General features: G+C 34.9%; 16 non-coding genes across 16 annotated transcripts; 8 read left to right on the forward strand and 8 right to left on the reverse strand.

Annotated features, from left to right (window-relative positions):
* Positions 1–156: 156 nt before the first annotated feature.
* Positions 157–229, reverse strand: Trnak-cuu (transfer RNA lysine (anticodon CUU)). Its single transcript has one exon. It is a non-coding gene; the product is annotated as a tRNA-Lys (tRNA).
* Positions 230–663: 434 nt separating this feature from the next.
* On the forward strand, positions 664–736 carry Trnar-ucg (transfer RNA arginine (anticodon UCG)). The gene has a single exon. It is a non-coding gene; the product is annotated as a tRNA-Arg (tRNA).
* A 551-nt stretch (positions 737–1,287) lies between these two features.
* Trnak-cuu (transfer RNA lysine (anticodon CUU)) lies at positions 1,288–1,360 on the reverse strand. Its single transcript has one exon. It is a non-coding gene; the product is annotated as a tRNA-Lys (tRNA).
* Positions 1,361–1,794: 434 nt separating this feature from the next.
* Positions 1,795–1,867, forward strand: Trnar-ucg (transfer RNA arginine (anticodon UCG)). Its single transcript has one exon. It is a non-coding gene; the product is annotated as a tRNA-Arg (tRNA).
* A 551-nt stretch (positions 1,868–2,418) lies between these two features.
* Positions 2,419–2,491, reverse strand: Trnak-cuu (transfer RNA lysine (anticodon CUU)). The gene has a single exon. It is a non-coding gene; the product is annotated as a tRNA-Lys (tRNA).
* Positions 2,492–7,109: 4,618 nt separating this feature from the next.
* On the forward strand, positions 7,110–7,182 carry Trnar-ucg (transfer RNA arginine (anticodon UCG)). Its single transcript has one exon. It is a non-coding gene; the product is annotated as a tRNA-Arg (tRNA).
* Positions 7,183–7,734: 552 nt separating this feature from the next.
* Positions 7,735–7,807, reverse strand: Trnak-cuu (transfer RNA lysine (anticodon CUU)). Its single transcript has one exon. It is a non-coding gene; the product is annotated as a tRNA-Lys (tRNA).
* A 434-nt stretch (positions 7,808–8,241) lies between these two features.
* Positions 8,242–8,314, forward strand: Trnar-ucg (transfer RNA arginine (anticodon UCG)). Its single transcript has one exon. It is a non-coding gene; the product is annotated as a tRNA-Arg (tRNA).
* A 6,951-nt stretch (positions 8,315–15,265) lies between these two features.
* Positions 15,266–15,338, forward strand: Trnar-ucg (transfer RNA arginine (anticodon UCG)). The gene has a single exon. It is a non-coding gene; the product is annotated as a tRNA-Arg (tRNA).
* A 550-nt stretch (positions 15,339–15,888) lies between these two features.
* On the reverse strand, positions 15,889–15,961 carry Trnak-cuu (transfer RNA lysine (anticodon CUU)). Its single transcript has one exon. It is a non-coding gene; the product is annotated as a tRNA-Lys (tRNA).
* Positions 15,962–16,395: 434 nt separating this feature from the next.
* Positions 16,396–16,468, forward strand: Trnar-ucg (transfer RNA arginine (anticodon UCG)). The gene has a single exon. It is a non-coding gene; the product is annotated as a tRNA-Arg (tRNA).
* A 552-nt stretch (positions 16,469–17,020) lies between these two features.
* Trnak-cuu (transfer RNA lysine (anticodon CUU)) lies at positions 17,021–17,093 on the reverse strand. The gene has a single exon. It is a non-coding gene; the product is annotated as a tRNA-Lys (tRNA).
* Positions 17,094–17,527: 434 nt separating this feature from the next.
* Trnar-ucg (transfer RNA arginine (anticodon UCG)) lies at positions 17,528–17,600 on the forward strand. Its single transcript has one exon. It is a non-coding gene; the product is annotated as a tRNA-Arg (tRNA).
* A 551-nt stretch (positions 17,601–18,151) lies between these two features.
* On the reverse strand, positions 18,152–18,224 carry Trnak-cuu (transfer RNA lysine (anticodon CUU)). The gene has a single exon. It is a non-coding gene; the product is annotated as a tRNA-Lys (tRNA).
* Positions 18,225–18,658: 434 nt separating this feature from the next.
* Trnar-ucg (transfer RNA arginine (anticodon UCG)) lies at positions 18,659–18,731 on the forward strand. Its single transcript has one exon. It is a non-coding gene; the product is annotated as a tRNA-Arg (tRNA).
* A 552-nt stretch (positions 18,732–19,283) lies between these two features.
* Positions 19,284–19,356, reverse strand: Trnak-cuu (transfer RNA lysine (anticodon CUU)). Its single transcript has one exon. It is a non-coding gene; the product is annotated as a tRNA-Lys (tRNA).
* Positions 19,357–19,704: the final 348 nt, after the last annotated feature.

Genomic DNA, 19,704 nt, shown 5'->3' on the forward strand with positions numbered 1-19,704 from the left:
TGATAGCAGGAAATCGTGCACTTTTATAGACCACCGTTTATGAAATCGATTTATGTCTAATAAACATTAGGTGGCACATATCAAACTAACTAGATTGCAGTTATCGTGTATGTTTCCGTCTTCCACAATTTGCCAAACGATACAATAAAAATTAACCGCCCAACGTGGGGCTCGAACCCACGACCCCGAGATTAAGAGTCTCGTGCTCTACCGACTGAGCTAGCCGGGCAGATGTGTACCAATTGTAAAGAAATAGGTGTCGTTTGTGAGAAGCGGCCAGTGCGATAGTATTTTTGCGTCAACCTGTTTGCCTATGGCTATTTGTTACATCTAAAGAACAAACGCACAACTATTTTATCAGTTCCATTGATTTTATATTGAAAAGACACAAATTCTATCAGCTTCAGTGTGAAAACAATGTTGGCGCCAAAATCTCAGAAATGTTTCATTGTCAGTAATATCGAGCCCAGTAATAATGTGAATGTATTATAAAGCATATATGTATATACGATTATACGTTCGATTCATTAGGCTAGCAAATTTTGTATTGTGTTTCTTGACCATTTTTGATTACGTCAAGAGCAGATTATTCAGAGAGAAGGCAAAATGCCACTATCCAGATTTGCGATGTTTAAGTTCTATTTTGCCCGAACGTAGTACTAAGACCGCGTGGCCTAATGGATAAGGCGTCTGACTTCGAATCAGAAGATTGCGAGTTCGAGTCTCGTCGTGGTCGAAGACTTTTTGCAGTAGCATGACCGAGGAATTTCGGCAGGCGATTTCTAAATAGCGATCCGTATTCACACGGCAATCTCAAAGTCAGCACAAGTTTTCGATCAACAAATATAAGATATCTTTGCAAATATATTTTTTTCTTCTTCCTGAAATGAAAAATAAAATGCAGTCAATATATATATTTACATCTTTTGTATACCTGATTGCCATCTGGCATTACGATCAACCACACTCGTTTCGATGTCGTCGAAATATAAGGCGTGAATTGAATGCGCGATCTTGAAAAAAGATTTTCAATGGAATCGGCATGCAGAGTCCGATTTCGTGTTTTGATTTTGAAAAAAAAAAAGACACCTTTTGCACGAAGTTCACGGGTACGGCTGCGATCAAGTAAAATGATAGCAGGAAATCGTGCACTTTTATAGACCACCGTTTATGAAATCGATTTATGTCTAATAAACATTAGGTGGCACATATCAAACTAACTAGATTGCAGTTATCGTGTATGTTTCCGTCTTCCACAATTTGCCAAACGATACAATAAAAATTAACCGCCCAACGTGGGGCTCGAACCCACGACCCCGAGATTAAGAGTCTCGTGCTCTACCGACTGAGCTAGCCGGGCAGATGTGTACCAATTGTAAAGAAATAGGTGTCGTTTGTGAGAAGCGGCCAGTGCGATAGTATTTTTGCGTCAACCTGTTTGCCTATGGCTATTTGTTACATCTAAAGAACAAACGCACAACTATTTTATCAGTTCCATTGATTTTATATTGAAAAGACACAAATTCTATCAGCTTCAGTGTGAAAACAATGTTGGCGCCAAAATCTCAGAAATGTTTCATTGTCAGTAATATCGAGCCCAGTAATAATGTGAATGTATTATAAAGCATATATGTATATACGATTATACGTTCGATTCATTAGGCTAGCAAATTTTGTATTGTGTTTCTTGACCATTTTTGATTACGTCAAGAGCAGATTATTCAGAGAGAAGGCAAAATGCCACTATCCAGATTTGCGATGTTTAAGTTCTATTTTGCCCGAACGTAGTACTAAGACCGCGTGGCCTAATGGATAAGGCGTCTGACTTCGAATCAGAAGATTGCGAGTTCGAGTCTCGTCGTGGTCGAAGACTTTTTGCAGTAGCATGACCGAGGAATTTCGGCAGGCGATTTCTAAATAGCGATCCGTATTCACACGGCAATCTCAAAGTCAGCACAAGTTTTCGATCAACAAATATAAGATATCTTTGCAAATATATTTTTTTCTTCTTCCTGAAATGAAAAATAAAATGCAGTCAATATATATATTTACATCTTTTGTATACCTGATTGCCATCTGGCATTACGATCAACCACACTCGTTTCGATGTCGTCGAAATATAAGGCGTAAATTGAATGCGCGATCTTGAAAAAAGATTTTCAATGGAATCGGCATGCAGAGTCCGATTTCGTGTTTTGATTTTGAAAAAAAAAAAGACACCTTTTGCACGAAGTTCACGGGTACGGCTGCGATCAAGTAAAATGATAGCAGGAAATCGTGCACTTTTATAGACCACCGTTTATGAAATCGATTTATGTCTAATAAACATTAGGTGGCACATATCAAACTAACTAGATTGCAGTTATCGTGTATGTTTCCGTCTTCCACAATTTGCCAAACGAAACAATAAAAATTAAACGCCCAACGTGGGGCTCGAACCCACGACCCCGAGATTAAGAGTCTCGTGCTCTACCGACTGAGCTAGCCGGGCAGATGTGTACCAATTGTAAAGAAATAGGTGTCGTTTGTGAGAAGCGGCCAGTGCGATAGTATTTTTGGGTCAACCTGTTTGCCTATGGCTATTTGTTACATCTAAAGAACAAACGCACAACTATTTTATCAGTTCCATTGATTTTATATTGAAAAGACACAAATTCTATCAGCTTCAGTGTGAAAACAATGTTGGCGCCAAAATCTCAGAAATGTTTCATTGTCAGTAATATCGAGCCCAGTAATAATGTGAATGTATTATAAAGCATATATGTATATACGATTATACGTTCGATTCATTAGGCTAGCAAAGGACAAGGTATGATAAGGGCCGTTTCTGGCCCCCCTTTTTCCAGAATTTTTAAACTTTGAAGTTTAAACCCATCACGCCTGTGTAATGAACTGCAGTATCTGATCGTCCATGTAGAACCTTATTTTTAGGTGTTATGTACTCAAATATGTTCAAACTGAGACCTTGAAAAGCCCTAAACGACGAAAAGTGTAAAAAATCTACAATTTCGTCATGTTCGGAGACAAAATTTAACATCAGCGCCAACGTAGACCATCTTGAAATTTTCAACCATCAACTGTACTGTTATGTATCTTTCACATAATAAAATATCATGATGGTCTACGTTGGCGCTCATGTCTAAAAATTTGAAAAATAATCCGATTGTTTACATATTTTGACAAGTCATTATAATACGTCAAAGTGAACGGCACGGGTACGAAATTATTCCGGGATCCATAATTGATCAGAATATCACGTACGGTTTTTTTTTATGTCGTATGCAGTCATCAAGACATGTTACTCTCTTAAAGAAATATGTTGTACGTGAAATTAGACCCATGATGATCAAAATAGTCTAACACTGTGCAGCCAAATACAGAGTTGTGTCCCTTGAAATATGGTGAATTAATTTTTATTCATTATAATTTTCAAATATTCAACGAAATCTTACAAATGAATTTTATAATAAATTCTCAATATATTCAAACTCTCTTTGTAGTTCTGAAGAAAATTATTCCATCAAAACCTATATATTTTGCACTTTGAAGTTTTCTATTTAACCATCTACAGCAAAAATAGATTTATGTATCATAGCCATTTCGTGCATGTTTTTGTGTTTTGAAGGATTAAGACTTCACAAGGGCATTGTCCTTAACTTAGTAATAAATTGAACAGACAAATAAGAATATTCAAATCACTTGTTGATACACTAAAATCTGCGTACAGCACTAAACTAATACATTTTGCAAGTGAAGTTAGTATTGAATCCAAAATATGATATGTAATTATAAACATAACTCCAGGTAAAGAGCAGTTGATACTGAAATTAAGTTAACTACACTTATACTATACTGTAAATTATGTATTTCCAGCCTATTCAGATATCGATACACCAATGATTTTTCTTATATATGTGTCAGAGCACTCTTTTGACAAGATGTTATCATAGTACACACGTAGCATTCAATAGACTCAGATCCTATATGGATTATCAAATAAAACATGCTATAGCGAAATTACTTTTAACATATTTTACTTGCATAAATACAAATTGGATAAGACCCATGGCAAACAAACTTATGAAGTATGCGCGAAAATAAAAAAACATGTGTATTTGTTTGCCATTTCGAATGTGTATTTTGTTTTGTCTGGAGTTCTGTGTAAGTGAGTGACAAAATTTCAAGCCAAACTTATACCGATTCCTGGAGTGCACTGGTACTTCTTACCTAGCTGTTTAATGTACATGTAAACTATATCCTCTTAATTCTATTTCACATTCCCCCTCCCCTCAAGGAACAAAATGTCGAGCACGTTCGTTAATTTAGATCTGTCGGTACATCCAACCGTCCGTTCGTCTGTTTCTGTCCGGACATATACAACTAGCTATCTCCTTCAGTTTTTGACCTAAAAAGCTTTTTATCTTTGATTTTTTTTTTTTAAATTCTTTAAATGTCCGGTATTTTTGTTTTCCCTCTTACTTGCTATTGAAGGCACAACTTGCACTTCTAGTACTACAGTTTAATGTCCCTAATGCAATAAATGAGATTTTTTTAGTCACTTCAAATATTTATTCAATACCGGAAAGGTTGAACTTGGTGAATACTACAGCCGATTTCATTGAGTGTGAAGTCAAAGGTAATATTTTTAGTTAGCTTGCTTGTTAGATGAACCATAAAGTCATTGTTAGGTCAGGTTAACTTCCCTCCTTTAAGAATATACTAGTCCAGCAGATTACCAATCTATATGTCTGATGGACTATGCTACTTCGAAAGGAGGGTAGTAAACCTGACATAATAATGACTTCACGTTTTAGCTAACAAGCAAGCTTACCAAAGATTTTACCTTTGGATTCACACTCAATGAAATCGGCTGTAAATCTTGAAAGTTGAAACCTTTTTGCTGGACATGCAGTCCTGCAAGTGAAGACATTCAGAATGAAAATAATAAATAGATCAACATTGAAAGGAAAATTAAGGTTGAAAACGAGTGCACCCGCACGAGCGAGGATCGAACTCACAACCTCAGTGTTGACTGGCTAGTGATTACAGAAATAACTTCTTAGACCACTCGGCCACCGAGACCCTTTAATGAAGTATGTCTACGTTTCTAATCAAATTCGAATGTTTTGGGGTTTCATGAAATACTACTTACCAACAACTGTTTCATTAAAAAAAGCATAACATTTTGGATAAGATAAGGAGATGAGGTATGATTGCACATGATACTATACACCGGCGATCAATGTGCTAATTTTAGATATATATCGTAGAAATAATGAATTTTTAGAGAAGCTTAAAGATGTCCATGCCTCTTTCGTCTACATATCTTAATGAGTTTTAACGTCTTAAACCCTGACCTCAACGAAAACCTTTGAACTTTGTTTTCAGCATTTCAGTCTTTAAAATATTGTGTTAAGTGTTAAAAAGTTCACAGTGTACGATTTTTTAAGTGACAAACAATGACATTGTACAGGCTATGCATATTTGCTATACATATTGTATAAATCTGATACTGAATCTTCAATAGTTGTTCTAATCCATTTGCGTTTTTTAATGTACCGGTAATCATCATGTAAATGTGAAATGCTATATTCATAAACATCAACTATTATTTATGAATAATAAGTGTACCACTTCTTATATAACTTTAAGTTTTTTTATGCCCCAGTTATGGGCATTATGTTTTCTGGTCTGTGCATCCGTCTGTTCGTTCGTCCGTTAATCCGTCTGTTCGTTCGTCCTTTAATCCGTCCGCCCATCCGTCCTTTAATCCGTCCGCCCGTCCGTCCGTTCGTCCATCTGTCCCGCTTCATGTTACAGTTTTTGGTCGAGGTAGTTTTTGATGAAGTTGAAGTCCAATTAACTTGAAATTTAGTACACATGTTCCCTATGATATGATATTTCTAATGTTAATGCCAAATTAGAGATGTTGTCCCATTTTCACGGTATACTATAATTGGGACACATTCTTGTTTATTTTACCTATTAACTTGTTAATGTTTATACTTACTAATTGCTATGTGACAATATGATTTGTATTTATTCTTTTTTTTTAATAAACCGACCATTTCCTTGATAGCTATCTTTTGTTTAATACTAAAATTGAGAATGAAATGGGGAATGTGTCAAAGAGACAACAACCCGACCAGAGGCTCCTGACTTGGGACATGCGCAAAAATGCGGCGGGGTTAAACATTTTTTTTTTGAGATCTCAACCCTGTTTTTGGTAACAGCATATGATTTAATATTTACATCATCAAGATATAATAATAATGCCAAAAACCTACTTCAGTTTACAAAAAAAATAATTATTTAACCGTTGCTAAGCACTATTTTGGTTGCTAATCTTTTTATCAGCATGATATACAATTGATTTGCTTTCATTTCCTTCCTGCTAAATTAATCTTGCATGTATTAACCAATCTAAATTTATTTTACTCTAATTTGTACTATTAAAAATCAAAAGGTTTTTTTTTGTAGTTCAATTTAATTTCTATCTTTTTCGGCTGTTGCTAAGCAACTTTTAGGTTGCTATGGTCAATTTCATTTTCTTGAAAAAAGTAATGATGACTCAGACATTATGTATATGAAAGAAAAATCATTTACAGTTGCTAAATCTTTAAATATTGCTATATTTATACCTCATATGGCCGAAATTACAAATTTTTGAACCGTTGCTAGGAAAAATTTTTGTTGCTAGGTTGTTGCTAAGCATTTTTAAACTGAAATCGAAGTGCCTTTCCATTTGAAAACTCAAGTTAGTGTTGAACAAACAATACTATTTTGAATTATGCTAATGTGTAATGAGAAAGCAATGCATATGTGATAATTTGGCTATTTATTTAAACCGTTGCTAGGCAACCTTCCTTTCACCGGAACATAAAAAAATCATAGTTTTGAATAGTTTCTATACTAAGGCTATCAATGACGTATATATAAACTTATTTGGGAAGGGGGCCAAAAACGCCTCTTATCATACCTTGTCCTTTTGTATTGTGTTTCTTGACCATTTTTGATTACGTCAAGAGCAGATTATTCAGAGAGAAGGCAAAATGCCACTATCCAGATTTGCGATGTTTAAGTTCTATTTTGCCCGAACGTAGTACTAAGACCGCGTGGCCTAATGGATAAGGCGTCTGACTTCGAATCAGAAGATTGCGAGTTCGAGTCTCGTCGTGGTCGAAGACTTTTTGCAGTAGCATGACCGAGGAATTTCGGCAGGCGATTTCTAAATAGCGATCCGTATTCACACGGCAATCTCAAAGTCAGCACAAGTTTTCGATCAACAAATATAAGATATCTTTGCAAATATATTTTTTTCTTCTTCCTGAAATGAAAAATAAAATGCAGTCAATATATATATTTACATCTTTTGTATACCTGATTGCCATCTGGCATTACGATCAACCACACTCGTTTCGATGTCGTCGAAATATAAGGCGTAAATTGAATGCGCGATCTTGAAAAAAGATTTTCAATGGAATCGGCATGCAGAGTCCGATTTCGTGTTTTGATTTTGAAAAAAAAAAAAGACACCTTTTGCACGAAGTTCACGGGTACGGCTGCGATCAAGTAAAATGATAGCAGGAAATCGTGCACTTTTATAGACCACCGTTTATGAAATCGATTTATGTCTAATAAACATTAGGTGGCACATATCAAACTAACTAGATTGCAGTTATCGTGTATGTTTCCGTCTTCCACAATTTGCCAAACGATACAATAAAAATTAACCGCCCAACGTGGGGCTCGAACCCACGACCCCGAGATTAAGAGTCTCGTGCTCTACCGACTGAGCTAGCCGGGCAGATGTGTACCAATTGTAAAGAAATAGGTGTCGTTTGTGAGAAGCGGCCAGTGCGATAGTATTTTTGCGTCAACCTGTTTGCCTATGGCTATTTGTTACATCTAAAGAACAAACGCACAACTATTTTATCAGTTCCATTGATTTTATATTGAAAAGACACAAATTCTATCAGCTTCAGTGTGAAAACAATGTTGGCGCCAAAATCTCAGAAATGTTTCATTGTCAGTAATATCGAGCCCAGTAATAATGTGAATGTATTATAAAGCATATATGTATATACGATTATACGTTCGATTCATTAGGCTAGCAAATTTTGTATTGTGTTTCTTGACCATTTTTGATTACGTCAAGAGCAGATTATTCAGAGAGAAGGCAAAATGCCACTATCCAGATTTGCGATGTTTAAGTTCTATTTTGCCCGAACGTAGTACTAAGACCGCGTGGCCTAATGGATAAGGCGTCTGACTTCGAATCAGAAGATTGCGAGTTCGAGTCTCGTCGTGGTCGAAGACTTTTTGCAGTAGCATGACCGAGGAATTTCGGCAGGCGATTTCTAAATAGCGATCCGTATTCACACGGCAATCTCAAAGTCAGCACAAGTTTTCGATCAACAAATATAAGATATCTTTGCAAATATATTTTTTTCTTCTTCCTGAAATGAAAAATAAAATGCAGTCAATATATATATTTACATCTTTTGTATACCTGATTGCCATCTGGCATTACGATCAACCACACTCGTTTCGATGTCGTCGAAATATAAGGCGTAAATTGAATGCGCGATCTTGAAAAAAGATTTTCAATGGAATCGGCATGCAGAGTCCGATTTCGTGTTTTGATTTTGAAAAAAAAAAAGACACCTTTTGCACGAAGTTCACGGGTACGGCTGCGATCAAGTAAAATGATAGCAGGAAATCGTGCACTTTTATAGACCACCGTTTATGAAATCGATTTATGTCTAATAAACATTAGGTGGCACATATCAAACTAACTAGATTGCAGTTATCGTGTATGTTTCCGTCTTCCACAATTTGCCAAACGAAACAATAAAAATTAACCGCCCAACGTGGGGCTCGAACCCACGACCCCGAGATTAAGAGTCTCGTGCTCTTTTTTTTTTTTATCTTTATTAAAATCAAACATCACATTACATAAATAAAATCATTGAAATGTATCTATCACAGTTGAGTTACACAATACAATACATTTCTAATTACATAATACAAATTCTATTTTACAGTTATCTAAGATTATAGTTCATTATTACATCAGAGATCAAATATAATCACATCACTGTCTGTTTTCTGCAGTATAGAATTATGCAGTAGGAAATGCTTTTCAAATATGTTGCTCATATTCTTCATTTGACACAAATATTCATTAAAATAAGTCACATAATGCTTCAATGTGTATTGAAAAAATCTTAAAATATCAATATTCTTCACATTATTTTTTACAAGATTTCTTCTTCTAAATATACAGTAACGTGCAACTGATAACATAAAGTTAACAAAACTGGCATTCACACCATTGATTGTCACAGTTAAACCGAGCATAAATATTTGTTCATATACAACAGAATTCACTTGATCTGAATCACAAGTATCTAATAATAACTCTACTTTTGTAATCAAATACTGATGAAAGTCATATAATTCAGAACACTTTATAAACAAATGCATAATATCTTCTATTTCATTACAACAAATATCACACAAATCATTATCTACCAACTTCATTTTTAATAAACGTTCGTTTGTAAATATACAACAGTGAGCTATTTTAAAATCAAGCTCCGTCATTAATGACGGTTTCCAAAACATATTAACTATTTTCCATACTTTATGCATAATACTTTCATCATCTTGAAAGATATTCATCCATTTGTCAACAGATTTTGGTTGCTGACACAATTTATCTATAACAAGACAATATAACTGTTTTGATGAACACATCTTAAAATCAACAAGTTTACAATTCATATTCAAATTAATGTCAATATTTCTATTGTTTGTTCTATGATACACCTCAGTCCCTACAGTTTTAGTCCACAATTCTGGTAAAGCAGACTGAAGTGATCTATAACGTTTTATAATACTATCTATATCATATTCATCATTCCCATTAGCAACAATTTCTACAATAGCGTTTAGAGGTAAAAACCCAGGTTTCACCTCATAACAAATGTCTTTCAACTGAATTATTCCAGCCTCTATAAAATCATTCCATAAAATTGTTTTCCCACATATCAAAATTTCTGAATTACAAAACAACGGTTGATTATAAATATTTTCAACTGTATAATCAAATGACACATTTTCTCGTATAAAGCAAAATGATTTTAACATTTCTTTGTATATCACAGGAATACAAGACATATATTTATCTTTTAATGACATGAATACAATGTCTTCTGCCAATTTCATATTCAATACTTTGGAAATAAAATACCTAAAAATGTCTTTCCATATTACTTTATAATCTTCATTTAAAAATCTGGCTAAAAACTTCAATCTAAAAGCACAAATTTTTGATTTAATATCAGGCAGTTGTAAACCACCTTTGTTTTTATCACAAATAATAGTATTATACTGTACAAGGTGTGCACCACCATTCCACACAAAGTTAACACATAGTCTCTTCATTTCTTCAATAGCCCATTCAGGCATAGAAGTAACAAATAAATTATACCACAATCTAGACATTAACAGAGAGGTTATTACATTTACTCTACCATGTATTGTCAATTTTCTTTGTATCCACATATTTAATAACATCTTGATTTTATTTAGTTTTCCTCTCCAATTCAATTCATTACATACATGTTCATTTTTGCCAATATAAACACCTAATAACAAAATTTCATTTTCACAAATTTTGAGACCATGGCAATTTTGTTCATTTTCTGTCATACAACCTTTCCCAATAGGCATTATTTCTGACTTTTGCCTATTTATTTTAGCACCAGAACATTTACCATACAATTCAAATACATTAAATACTTCATCAATTGACTTCTTATCAGATACAGTTACAGTAGTATCATCAGCATGTTGAAACATTTTACACACTTTTTCTGACATTGGAATATTAATTCCGGAAATATTACAATTATTGCTAATCATACATTGTAAAGGCTCAGCTGCCAAAACATATAACAGAGCACTAATTGGACAGCCTTGTCTTATCCCATTCTTAATAGCAAAATACTTGGTTAAAAAACCATTACATTTTACAGAGCTATTTATTTCATTATAAAAAATTGTAATCCATTTAATAAAACTTTCACCAAAACCAAATTTCTTTAATACACTTAACATGTACTCATGACTAAGCCTATCAAAGGCTTTTTCTTGGTCAGCTTTTACAATATATCCTTCCATATCATCATTTTCTACTAAAGTTATAATATCTCGTACATTTGCAATACTATTAGAAATATCTCTTCCTACTATACAACATGTTTGATTTTCAGACACTATTTTTGGCAATACTTTTTTAAATCTATTTGCCATGACACGAGCTAAAATTTTGTAATCAACTTGCAGTAATGAAATAGGTCTATAATTTTTAATACCTCTTTTATCACCTTTTTTCTTAAAAATTAAACTGATAACACCAGATCTCATTGATCTTGATAAAATACCTTCATCATAAACAGCATTAAAAACTTTATATAAAATCTCTCTAAGTGAATCGTAAAAAGTACAATAAAATTCTGTAGTAAGTCCATCTGAGCCTGGGCTCTTATTCTTAGACATCGATGATAAGGCCTCAGCAATTTCATTAAATGTTATATCTGAGTCACAAATCTCTTTATCATCGTCATCAACCTTTTTATCAACATGTTGTAAAAAATCACATAGTTTATCAGTTTCTATCTCAACACAAGAGTACAACTCTTTGTAAAAATTATATTCAATATCTAAAATTCCATCAGTATCATTTACAATTTCATCATTTGCATTATACAATTCTTTCACAGAATTACTTTCCTGTCTATACTTTTCTAAGTTTAGAAAATATTTTGTATTTTTGTCACCCTCTGTAGCCCATGTGGCTTTAGATCGTAAAATAGCACCTTTACATTTATCTAATTCATATTTACTAAGATCTAATTGCAATGTTTCTAATCTAGTTACATCTATATCTATACCACTTGCTTGTAAAGCACATAACCTTTGTATTTTATTTTGTATATAAAAAAATTCCCTTTTCTTTTCCTTAACTAAATCTGAAGAAAAAACTTGAGAATATCTCTTAATTCTATATTTCAAATTATCCCACCAAATAAGTGGTTCACTGTCATATAAAGAACAATTCATAGATTCAACTATAATCTCTTTAACTCTTTTTACATAATTTACATTTGACAATACAGTATTATTCAACACCCATATTCCAGGGCCTCGTTCAACAACACAAAAGTTAAAATTCATAAAAACATATGTATGATCACTAAAGCTTGTTTCATTATAATACACATTTTGTACATTTGGTGATAAGGATTTACTAATTAAAAAATAGTCTATTCTACTCTGCTGCAATATATTATTACATATTCTTTTCCAAGAAAATATTTTTTTACATTCATTTCTTGCTCTCCATACATCATATATATTACAATTACACATGGTTTTATTTAATTCTCTATATGCCTCATCAATACAATGTTTAGATTTACCTCCTTTGTCTAAGTTTGACAGAGTTGTATTAAAATCTCCTCCTATTATAACATTTTGTAAATTTTCAATATAACTGTTAACAAACTTAAAATATCTTGCTCTTTCTATACAATTATTAGGTGCATAAACAGATACAAAATTAAAAATTTGACCATCTGTTTCATATGAAACATGTATAAACCTTCCTTCATCATCTTTATATACTAATTTTGTTTTATCTTTTACACTATTAGCAACCATGATAGCAACACCTTGCCTACTATTATAACCATTACATTCATATATTTTCCCTTCATACATATTTTGTATTCCATCAACATATGATTTATCCCAGAAAGTCTCTTGCAACAAAGCAAAAGTAGCCCTTCTATCATATAAAACAGATACAAAATTTTGAAAATTATTCACATTTTTTAAACCATTACAATTAAACGAACAAATCAGCACCATTATAATACAAATAAAATAATAAAATTTGTTATCCATTTTTATTTTTATTTTCAGACACCTGAGAGCTTCTACCAGCATTAACATTAGGTTTAGGATTCAACGGCGACCTTCTTGTAAGCTTTCGTTGTTGCTTTTTATATTTTCTAAGCTCTTTAGCAGAGAGAGAAAACACATCAACCTCTTCGTTTGTGTTACCTCCTTCATCCATGTTTTCTTCAACACAGATAGAGGAGTCATCATCACCATTACCACTACCACCCTCTGTGTTGTTTAATGTAACATCACAAAGGGTGTCGTTTCGTTTTTCCCAATGATCGGGATCAAAATCTCCAAAATCTAAATCTTCATTAACAGCTTTTTTTTCACCTAGAAGAGTGCTATCTCCGTTACGTTTAACTTTTTTGCCAGTTTTTTCATCTTTTTTCTCTTCCTCAACGGCACTAACACTAGGAGCAGAGATATCAACACCATCATCATCTTTCACATCTACATCAGTATTTTCATCTGACTCGGAACAATTATCTTCCGAATTAGCAATTTTTCTCTTTCTTGTCTCATGCTGTACACTATTTTCCATGTGCACGACGGCTTCAACAATCAATTCATTTTTGTTATTATGAATATCATCCACCAGACCTTCACTTTCTGGTACATCAACACTTTTAACCTCGGTTTGTTCTGACACTTCATTATTGGTTTCTTCTTGCGAAGTACTCATATCGTTGACTCCCGTTGCTTCCACGTTGTTAACCTCATTCACGCAACTACATGCGATTTTATCACAAACATTGCACTTAGCAATGATTGGCTGCGGTCGCGTTTTCAAATTGTCTCCCTTCTTACATTTACATTTCAACGGTAGTTCATGACAATGTTCACACTTTGCTGCACGACACCTTCTCGCAACATGACCCTGTTCTCCACAACCACCACAAATAATGTAAGGACAGTTTTTGTGAACATGTTCAGGTGAATAGCATTCTGAACATACCTTTGTCTGGTTATTGTGAACACATTTGTAATACTTTGTGTTTTTACCAACCTTAAAAGGCATACTCCATGGAAGTGCAATAATATGAGGTGGAAAAACACATTTGACAAATCGCGTTCCATCGGCTACCTGCGTACCCGGTACAACTCTTCTAAATACTGGTGAAACGATTTTAATTCCCCTATCTCTTAACATGTCTATAATATCGTCATCATCAATGAATGCTGGGATGTACATGAAAGACACAACTGTCGTATCTGAGTACATTAACGAACATTCGTAATCTTTGTCTAAAATCTCAACTCCACTAAGTATTTTTGTTGCATTAGACTTTGAGTCAAGCGTAACATCGTACGAAGAGGTATCATCCTTAACCACAGCAAGAACAGAGTTCAAACCTGTGACATGCTCAATTGCCCTTATCACAGAAATTGCTTGCACATTTTCTGTTGATATTCCTATAACACGAATAGTACAGTCTCTCGAATATCTTTTTATCTCCATGACATAATTTTCTTTACTCTTAGGAACTTTCTCAGGCCCTTTCCCAAATCCTTGTGGTCCTTTTCCAAAATATTCATTTGCGCCGGTCATTTTGGTTTTTCGAAAGCAAGTTCACCCCTAAACAGACGAGTGCACCGCTCCACCCCCCTTTCACCAAACGACTAAATCGCCGGTGTAAGGGGTTTAAATGTTAAATAATTGTTAATAAATACTCGTATTCATAAACGGAAGTATAACAATGTTTGAAAATACCTTTCAATATGAAATTAAGTCCATTTATACACTGAAAACAGAAAAATCACATCGGAGGAATGTAAACAACATCTACGTCCGGCTGTGCTTCATTCAGCTATCCGCCTAGAGTCTCGTGCTCTACCGACTGAGCTAGCCGGGCAGATGTGTACCAATTGTAAAGAAATAGGTGTCGTTTGTGAGAAGCGGCCAGTGCGATAGTATTTTTGCGTCAACCTGTTTGCCTATGGCTATTTGTTACATCTAAAGAACAAACGCACAACTATTTTATCAGTTCCATTGATTTTATATTGAAAAGACACAAATTCTATCAGCTTCAGTGTGAAAACAATGTTGGCGCCAAAATCTCAGAAATGTTTCATTGTCAGTAATATCGAGCCCAGTAATAATGTGAATGTATTATAAAGCATATATGTATATACGATTATACGTTCGATTCATTAGGCTAGCAAATTTTGTATTGTGTTTCTTGACCATTTTTGATTACGTCAAGAGCAGATTATTCAGAGAGAAGGCAAAATGCCACTATCCAGATTTGCGATGTTTAAGTTCTATTTTGCCCGAACGTAGTACTAAGACCGCGTGGCCTAATGGATAAGGCGTCTGACTTCGAATCAGAAGATTGCGAGTTCGAGTCTCGTCGTGGTCGAAGACTTTTTGCAGTAGCATGACCGAGGAATTTCGGCAGGCGATTTCTAAATAGCGATCCGTATTCACACGGCAATCTCAAAGTCAGCACAAGTTTTCGATCAACAAATATAAGATATCTTTGCAAATATATTTTTTTCTTCTTCCTGAAATGAAAAATAAAATGCAGTCAATATATATATTTACATCTTTTGTATACCTGATTGCCATCTGGCATTACGATCAACCACACTCGTTTCGATGTCGTCGAAATATAAGGCGTAAATTGAATGCGCGATCTTGAAAAAAGATTTTCAATGGAATCGGCATGCAGAGTCCGATTTCGTGTTTTGATTTTGAAAAAAAAAAGACACCTTTTGCACGAAGTTCACGGGTACGGCTGCGATCAAGTAAAATGATAGCAGGAAATCGTGCACTTTTATAGACCACCGTTTATGAAATCGATTTATGTCTAATAAACATTAGGTGGCACATATCAAACTAACTAGATTGCAGTTATCGTGTATGTTTCCGTCTTCCACAATTTGCCAAACGATACAATAAAAATTAACCGCCCAACGTGGGGCTCGAACCCACGACCCCGAGATTAAGAGTCTCGTGCTCTACCGACTGAGCTAGCCGGGCAGATGTGTACCAATTGTAAAGAAATAGGTGTCGTTTGTGAGAAGCGGCCAGTGCGATAGTATTTTTGCGTCAACCTGTTTGCCTATGGCTATTTGTTACATCTAAAGAACAAACGCACAACTATTTTATCAGTTCCATTGATTTTATATTGAAAAGACACAAATTCTATCAGCTTCAGTGTGAAAACAATGTTGGCGCCAAAATCTCAGAAATGTTTCATTGTCAGTAATATCGAGCCCAGTAATAATGTGAATGTATTATAAAGCATATATGTATATACGATTATACGTTCGATTCATTAGGCTAGCAAATTTTGTATTGTGTTTCTTGACCATTTTTGATTACGTCAAGAGCAGATTATTCAGAGAGAAGGCAAAATGCCACTATCCAGATTTGCGATGTTTAAGTTCTATTTTGCCCGAACGTAGTACTAAGACCGCGTGGCCTAATGGATAAGGCGTCTGACTTCGAATCAGAAGATTGCGAGTTCGAGTCTCGTCGTGGTCGAAGACTTTTTGCAGTAGCATGACCGAGGAATTTCGGCAGGCGATTTCTAAATAGCGATCCGTATTCACACGGCAATCTCAAAGTCAGCACAAGTTTTCGATCAACAAATATAAGATATCTTTGCAAATATATTTTTTTCTTCTTCCTGAAATGAAAAATAAAATGCAGTCAATATATATATTTACATCTTTTGTATACCTGATTGCCATCTGGCATTACGATCAACCACACTCGTTTCGATGTCGTCGAAATATAAGGCGTAAATTGAATGCGCGATCTTGAAAAAAGATTTTCAATGGAATCGGCATGCAGAGTCCGATTTCGTGTTTTGATTTTGAAAAAAAAAAAAGACACCTTTTGCACGAAGTTCACGGGTACGGCTGCGATCAAGTAAAATGATAGCAGGAAATCGTGCACTTTTATAGACCACCGTTTATGAAATCGATTTATGTCTAATAAACATTAGGTGGCACATATCAAACTAACTAGATTGCAGTTATCGTGTATGTTTCCGTCTTCCACAATTTGCCAAACGATACAATAAAAATTAACCGCCCAACGTGGGGCTCGAACCCACGACCCCGAGATTAAGAGTCTCGTGCTCTACCGACTGAGCTAGCCGGGCAGATGTGTACCAATTGTAAAGAAATAGGTGTCGTTTGTGAGAAGCGGCCAGTGCGATAGTATTTTTGCGTCAACCTGTTTGCCTATGGCTATTTGTTACATCTAAAGAACAAACGCACAACTATTTTATCAGTTCCATTGATTTTATATTGAAAAGACACAAATTCTATCAGCTTCAGTGTGAAAACAATGTTGGCGCCAAAATCTCAGAAATGTTTCATTGTCAGTAATATCGAGCCCAGTAATAATGTGAATGTATTATAAAGCATATATGTATATACGATTATACGTTCGATTCATTAGGCTAGCAAATTTTGTATTGTGTTTCTTGACCATTTTTGATTACGTCAAGAGCAGATTATTCAGAGAGAAGGCAAAATGCCACTATCCAGATTTGCGATGTTTAAGTTCTATTTTGCCCGAACGTAGTACTAAGACCGCGTGGCCTAATGGATAAGGCGTCTGACTTCGAATCAGAAGATTGCGAGTTCGAGTCTCGTCGTGGTCGAAGACTTTTTGCAGTAGCATGACCGAGGAATTTCGGCAGGCGATTTCTAAATAGCGATCCGTATTCACACGGCAATCTCAAAGTCAGCACAAGTTTTCGATCAACAAATATAAGATATCTTTGCAAATGTATTTTTTTCTTCTTCCTGAAATGAAAAATAAAATGCAGTCAATATATATATTTACATCTTTTGTATACCTGATTGCCATCTGGCATTACGATCAACCACACTCGTTTCGATGTCGTCGAAATATAAGGCGTAAATTGAATGCGCGATCTTGAAAAAAGATTTTCAATGGAATCGGCATGCAGAGTCCGATTTCGTGTTTTGATTTTGAAAAAAAAAAAGACACCTTTTGCACGAAGTTCACGGGTACGGCTGCGATCAAGTAAAATGATAGCAGGAAATCGTGCACTTTTATAGACCACCGTTTATGAAATCGATTTATGTCTAATAAACATTAGGTGGCACATATCAAACTAACTAGATTGCAGTTATCGTGTATGTTTCCGTCTTCCACAATTTGCCAAACGATACAATAAAAATTAACCGCCCAACGTGGGGCTCGAACCCACGACCCCGAGATTAAGAGTCTCGTGCTCTACCGACTGAGCTAGCCGGGCAGATGTGTACCAATTGTAAAGAAATAGGTGTCGTTTGTGAGAAGCGGCCAGTGCGATAGTATTTTTGCGTCAACCTGTTTGCCTATGGCTATTTGTTACATCTAAAGAACAAACGCACAACTATTTTATCAGTTCCATTGATTTTATATTGAAAAGACACAAATTCTATCAGCTTCAGTGTGAAAACAATGTTGGCGCCAAAATCTCAGAAATGTTTCATTGTCAGTAATATCGAGCCCAGTAATAATGTGAATGTATTATAAAGCATATATGTATATACGATTATACGTTCGATTCATTAGGCTAGCAAATTTTGTATTGTGTTTCTTGACCATTTTTGATTACGTCAAGAGCAGATTATTCAGAGAGAAGGCAAAATGCCACTATCCAGATTTGCGATGTTTAAGTTCTATTTTGCCCGAACGTAGTACTAAGACCGCGTGGCCTAATGGATAAGGCGTCTGACTTCGAATCAGAAGATTGCGAGTTCGAGTCTCGTCGTGGTCGAAGACTTTTTGCAGTAGCATGACCGAGGAATTTCGGCAGGCGATTTCTAAATAGCGATCCGTATTCACACGGCAATCTCAAAGTCAGCACAAGTTTTCGATCAACAAATATAAGATATCTTTGCAAATATATTTTTTTCTTCTTCCTGAAATGAAAAATAAAATGCAGTCAATATATATATTTACATCTTTTGTATACCTGATTGCCATCTGGCATTACGATCAACCACACTCGTTTCGATGTCGTCGAAATATAAGGCGTAAATTGAATGCGCGATCTTGAAAAAAGATTTTCAATGGAATCGGCATGCAGAGTCCGATTTCGTGTTTTGATTTTGAAAAAAAAAAAAGACACCTTTTGCACGAAGTTCACGGGTACGGCTGCGATCAAGTAAAATGATAGCAGGAAATCGTGCACTTTTATAGACCACCGTTTATGAAATCGATTTATGTCTAATAAACATTAGGTGGCACATATCAAACTAACTAGATTGCAGTTATCGTGTATGTTTCCGTCTTCCACAATTTGCCAAACGATACAATAAAAATTAACCGCCCAACGTGGGGCTCGAACCCACGACCCCGAGATTAAGAGTCTCGTGCTCTACCGACTGAGCTAGCCGGGCAGATGTGTACCAATTGTAAAGAAATAGGTGTCGTTTGTGAGAAGCGGCCAGTGCGATAGTATTTTTGCGTCAACCTGTTTGCCTATGGCTATTTGTTACATCTAAAGAACAAACGCACAACTATTTTATCAGTTCCATTGATTTTATATTGAAAAGACACAAATTCTATCAGCTTCAGTGTGAAAACAATGTTGGCGCCAAAATCTCAGAAATGTTTCATTGTCAGTAATATCGAGCCCAGTAATAATGTGAATGTATTATAAAGCATATATGTATATACGATTATACGTTCGATTCATTAGGCTAGCAAATTTTGTATTGTGTTTCTTGACCATTTTTGATTACGTC

This window comes from Mytilus galloprovincialis, chromosome 3, assembly GCF_965363235.1.
Source record: "Mytilus galloprovincialis chromosome 3, xbMytGall1.hap1.1, whole genome shotgun sequence".
NCBI classification, from domain to species: Eukaryota; Metazoa; Mollusca; class Bivalvia; order Mytilida; family Mytilidae; genus Mytilus; species Mytilus galloprovincialis.